This window comes from Camellia sinensis, chromosome 2 (genome assembly GCF_055761805.1).
Source record: "Camellia sinensis isolate YWXY chromosome 2, ASM5576180v1, whole genome shotgun sequence".
Lineage (NCBI taxonomy): Eukaryota > Viridiplantae > Streptophyta > Magnoliopsida > Ericales > Theaceae > Camellia > Camellia sinensis.
In genome coordinates this window covers 98,841,134-98,847,055 of record NC_138962.1, presented here as the reverse complement: position 1 = coordinate 98,847,055, position 5,922 = coordinate 98,841,134, and positions in this window count along the sequence as shown.

The following is a 5,922-nucleotide window of genomic DNA, read 5'->3' as shown; positions in this document are numbered from 1 at the left end:
GACGTATCCCGGTGTTTCAGAAGAAAGGAGAAACATAGGGACGTATCCCGGTGTTTCGGAAAGAGAGAGACGTAGGGACGTATCCCGGTGTTTCGGAAAGAAGGAGAAACATAGGGACGTATCCCGGAGTTTCGAAAAAGGGAGAAACATGGGACGTATCCCGGAGTTTCGGAATGGTGTGAGCATTGAAATGTATTCCAAATGCTCTTAACCAGAGAAGGTCTAACCCGTCGCACGCGCGAGAAGAAAGAATGATAATTGCAAGTGAAAAGATGCATAACAATGCAAGTAATGAGCATAACAATGCTAGATAGATGTGCAAAATCAATGCGATGAATGAGCATAACAATGCTAGTGAAGTGGGTGCATAACGATGCAATTAGAACGTGCATAACAATGCAGGTGGAACGTGCGTGACAACGCATATTTGGAACAAAATGCCGAATAAAGGCATACAAGCCTTAACAAGACCAATTCAAACACAACCTCCGATTTACCTCTCAGAAGGGTCACAATATATATTTCAAAAGGATACACCTCGTGCATGCCGACTGACGATGAGCTACGCATCGAAGACATGAATTGAAAATCCCGCAGAAACAATTTGAGCTGAAAGTGGGTTATTCTTGCTTATACTTCCAAAATGCAGTTACTACCTTTCTTTCTTGGTAAGGACTGGTGTTCTGAGGGAGCACTTTGATTGCCATTCTGGCTTGAAGCAGACCTGATCTTGAGCTTGAGGTAGAGGCACACCCATACTTCGGAGTAGTGACAAGGCCTGAAGAGATACATCCGGAGTACAATCACGGAATTTGCTGAAGGTGAAACACACTCAGATGCTTCGATTTTTCCCTCTTTTCTTTTGCTTCGCAGTCCAGAACCTATATAGCTTCAGATAGATCCTGATTCTACTGTTCACACTTATCGGGGGTGGACCCTGCAGTTTTATGGAAGAACGAATCTCGTTTTGCACAAACGTGAAGGATGGCACAGCACTCTGAGCACAAAACGATTTATTTTTGAAATTGAGAGATGAGTTTTCAACCAGGTATTGAGCCTACGACTGAACACAGCAAGAAAGACTCAACAACGGAAAACAAAAGGTAAACAACCTAAACACGTCGAGACCCGCTCGAAACGACTCAAAGCAAGAATCGAGACAAACAAAACAAAAGACACGACACTCAGAAGTGCACAGGGAGCCTGTTTCACCGGGTATTATTCCCACCCTTTCTTATTTGTGATTCTCACATCACTCGGCTCTCAAGCTCGGTTTTTCTCTCAAAACCCTTTTCTCGCTTTTTCTCTCAGCGCACATCTCTCTATTCTTCAATCTCTCATTTTTCAATCCCTCCCCTGGGTGGTTAATGGATAAACTGGAAATTGCGGGTTCTCGCCCCTAGCATTCTGCTAGATTCTCTTTTTTGTTCACAACAGTGAGCTTCTCCCATAGAGGGGTTGCAATGCGACCAGATGCGCAGCAGATCTGCAATTGACATCGGTTGACGATGCTCCGCTGGGGAGTTTGGACGTGGTTAGATCTGCCCAGGTGAGGGAGTGGAATATCTTGTCCCACTCTGGTTCGTGCTTCGCACTTGGCTTGATACCTCGTTGCTTGGAGGATGTGAGAGCTTTCTGCCATTTTGCGGTCAGCTTCAGTGGTGCCCTTTTCTGGCAGGTAGAGTGCCCTTTCTGGCAGATGCACTGACAACGGGGGAAAGACAGGAAGCCTGACTCAACTGTGCCCCTAGTTCATCATTTTGACCATTTTCTGGTTTTCTACGAAAACAATTTTGACCAATATGAGGGTTAGATTAATACACTTGTTCGATTTTTGATTGGAAATCATGCAAGTCAGGCTATGAGCACTGAAAATTTTCCTTTTTTGGGTCCAAGAAATGGTCCAGTTTTGGAAAAGGTGGAATATTTTCGAGGGATCAGTCAACCTCAGTAAAAATTCTCAAAAAAAATGTTTTTGCAAACGGCCAATGCTTAACAAGCACGGAACCTACTCTTGAGACGCACAACCTCAGATTTGGAGGAGGGGGGATGGCAACGGAAAGTTGCCCCTAGTTTGAACGGTGGCTCGCAGCAACTTGAGGCAACGGGACGTTGCCCCTTGTTTGGATGATGCCGCAACGCATTGTAGTCAGTCCTCAGAGCGACGAACACAACCAGACTCTCAAATACAGAGAAGACAAAGATGGCCAGAACCATCGCATGGACACAATCAAATTGAAGTGTTTTATGGATGGACTTCAGAATGAAGTTGCCTACGTATCCCAAAGATGGGAATCAAGCCTTACGTAGTTCAGGGTTAAGGTACACTCGGGTATTTAACCTCTCCTTTTTATGCTCTAACTTTTGCCAAGGCGCCCGTCGCGGGTTTTCGACCTTGCGAGCTTTGTTTTTCTTTTCTTTTCAATTCTTTTCATTTCTTTTCTTTTCATTTCTTTTCCTCTTTTGATTTTCTTTTTTGTTCTTTTCTTTGCATTTATTTTTTCTTTTTTGTATTTTTCTCTTGCTCTAACTTTTGCCTGGGTCGCCCTTCCGGGTTTTCGGCCCAGCAAGCCTCTCAAAGGGTAAAAGCGTAGTTTGGTCCATGCCAAATGGTTGTAGGATTTTGAAGCCATCCGTATCCAGGAGAGTGGCTGTTGATTTGCAAGAGGACTCATCCTCGGCTCTTCGAGCACGTCTGACATCTTTGCCCCTAGTTTGAAGGGTACTTCTGTTCTAGCTTTGCAAGCTTCTTCTGATGAGGTCTAATCTTCTTGATCTGACTTCCTTGTCTCTTGTCCGAGGGCTACTTCGAATCTGGCCACACAGGCCTCATATGGCGATTGACCATTGAACATTCTGAATTTAAGTCCGAGATTTGAAAACAAATGGACAGAATTTTGAGGCTGAGAGCGATCCTAGGCTGCACAATCTCAAGAGCGATTCCACACAAGTCTTCACAGGACCGCGCAAAGCATTTTTCGAAAGTTTTTTAAGAAAGCGACGAATCGCTCGTGCTGAAGACAGTGTGGGACCAATCTGGATTAAGCCAGGATCCTTCTCAGTACTCACATTAACAAACATGATCTCATTCATTAAGGGCTTAGCACGCCTCTCTTTCCCTCAATTGATCAAATTTTGCAAAATCTGAGGAATTCCTTCCTCTTTATTTTTATCACCGCAGTGTTCAAAAAGGTTTTGAAAAGCTTAGGTCATTACAATGACTTCAAGGCACAGAAAAGGCACAGCTTCTAGTCAAATATAGCCATCTCGTTTAGAATTTCTAGCACAACTGGCACACGGTAGAAGCAAACACAAGAGTGTGAAAAATCACTGCTGTTCATTCAAATCTGTTGGCACAACTGGCTCTCCGGCAGAAACAGACTCAAAAGGAAAAACACAAAACAAAATAGTGATATCCGAAGTAACACCCCCGGAATCACCCGACTTCTGTAAAACAGGACTGACTCGATACAAAATGACAAGACTGACCCAACACCCAAGTCAGAAAACACGAAAACTAGCATTCGCAAAATGTTGAAAACAGTGCGTGCCATACGCCACATCCGGAGTAAACTGAGTGCCGCCCACAGGTGGTCCAACCTCTGATCATATCACATTATCTCCCCACAAGTTCACTGATCAAGTGCCGATAGACTTTGTAGGACCTGGTGCGGGGATGACCCCGTTGTCGATCAGATTTTGTATCTCGTGGCGAAGACGGACACAACTGTCGGTGTCATGACCGGTTTGTTGATAGAAGGCGCAGTACTTAGTTGGGTCATACTTCGCAGGGAGAGGATCGGGTAGGGGCCGTTGTTCTAACGGTTTCAGATGCCCTTTCCTGAGTAGGACCCCTAGAGCTTTAGACAAAGGCATAAAGAGTGGGGTGAAAACCCTCTTGCCTCTGGGTAGATAGTCCGAAGTTCGGGGGTTCGGATTGGATGCACCAACAAAAGGGGTGGCTGTTCTTGGCGTGGTGGTGGCAACCATGCCCACTTCAGAAGATCTTGTAGCTGCGTCACCGCTGGTGGTCGCATTCGAACTGCGGGTAAACGCCCTCCCGGGCTGTTCCTTCTCCTGGTCAAAGAGGCCCTGCTTCATAGCATCCTCGATCTGCAATCCCATCTCATGCAAGTCTGGAAAGGTAGGGAAGGGGATCACGATCATTTTCTGCATTAGCTTGGGCTGGAGATTGCGCACAACCATCCTTATCTGGTCTTTGTCGGAAGGCCTTGTAGCCATCATCGAGGCCTTTGCTCTCCACCTCGCCACAAACTCTGAAAAACCCTCCTTTGGCTCTTGGCGGGTGACTTCAAGATCACGAGTTGTGACCTCAATCTGTGTGTTGTAGGAGTATTGATCACTGAAGGCCCCAGCCATCTCTTCCCAATTCTGCTTCACAGGGTTCTCTAATTTCGCATACCAGGTTGCGGCTATCCCAGAAAGGGTCCGGCCAAACAATGATAGCTTCTGTAATCTGGTGAGGCCCATCGGCCTTAGAATGTCTGAAAACGGCCGCAAGTGCACCATAGGATCCCCGGACCCATCGAAACGGTCGATATTTGGCATTTTGAATTTGTCTGGCAGCGTCACAGCTGCATCGGTATACCCATCCTCGATGTCCGGGACGGATTTCATGCCTTGAGCCTTCTTGAACAACTTTTCAAGCTTGCTCATCTTCAACGCCATTGGATCCGTCTCTAACTCAAAAGGGGAGTCCGGTAGGTTGATGGGTGTCTTGGATAGCTGGGGTAGAACCGGGGGCGGGGCTGGCCCTGTTGGAATGTCCGTTTCTGCCTGGACATTTGGTGTCCCCTCGGGTATCGGAACCCTGGGTGGGGGAGGAGCTTGGTGTGAAGTAGACACTCCAGTTTGCTGCTCTAACCTGGCAATTGTCTCTGCCTGTTGGGCTATGACCACAGCCTGTTGCTTGGCGAACTCTGCGTGATGGACAGCGTCTTGCTGCATGGCTTTCATACTATCTTGGAGTTGGCGCACCATCTCTTCCAGACTCGACATATTGTTCTGATCTAACTAAGCAACCGGTATGCCTCCCTGAGGTAAAACAGATATCTCAATCCAACTGCGCACAGGTGGGATGGATAAAGGCCACTGATTCGAATACTGTTGAACTGATGATCTGTGCCTGACTGGCGTTTTTACACTGCCGCTGGCGAAGGAACACTGATTGCCCTTGAACTGAATCTCTGACCCGACAAAGCCTATCAGCACAAGTCCAATGTACCTGGGGATAGTGGAGCCTTCTGAAGCTATGGTTCCAGGACTACCTAGCAAAAGAGAAAACAGGCAGCATCTCAGCTCAACTTTACCGGAACGGATATGATCATAGCGGAATGACTGTGCTCAACACTGATCACTGTTCCCCAAATATTTGTTCCCGAAATACTGAATCTGATACCCGCGGATAACTGATTCTCAACAACTGATTCCCAACAACACTGATTCTGGTGCCCTCGGGCCCCATACTCAAACTTGCAAACTGGTATGTACTTTCCTGTAGAGATACACTCTAAAAGCACATAACAAGTAAAGAGAGCCAAAACACCCCTATGTTGGGGTAGGGTTTCCCTGTCCTATTTTGTCAGGAGCTAGGGTTTCACTACGCACGCAGCGGTTTCAAACAACCTAACATCGGGTGAGCGGCCTGTCCTAGCTCGGAATGGTCACTATGGATCCGAATATGCACTAGATCGAATGGTCAAAAGGGGTGCCCCGGTAAAACCGGGGTTTGTGTTCCCATACTGTCAGAGCCCATAGCCGGTCAGCCTTATGGTCATGCCTTGACAAGACAAGCCTCCGGCAAACCGTTCAGGAATGGCAGATGGCAAACACTGTGTTCCTAGGCGCACCAATGCACATGCAATGCAAAGAAACACATAAACGAAATCAAAACAGAATATC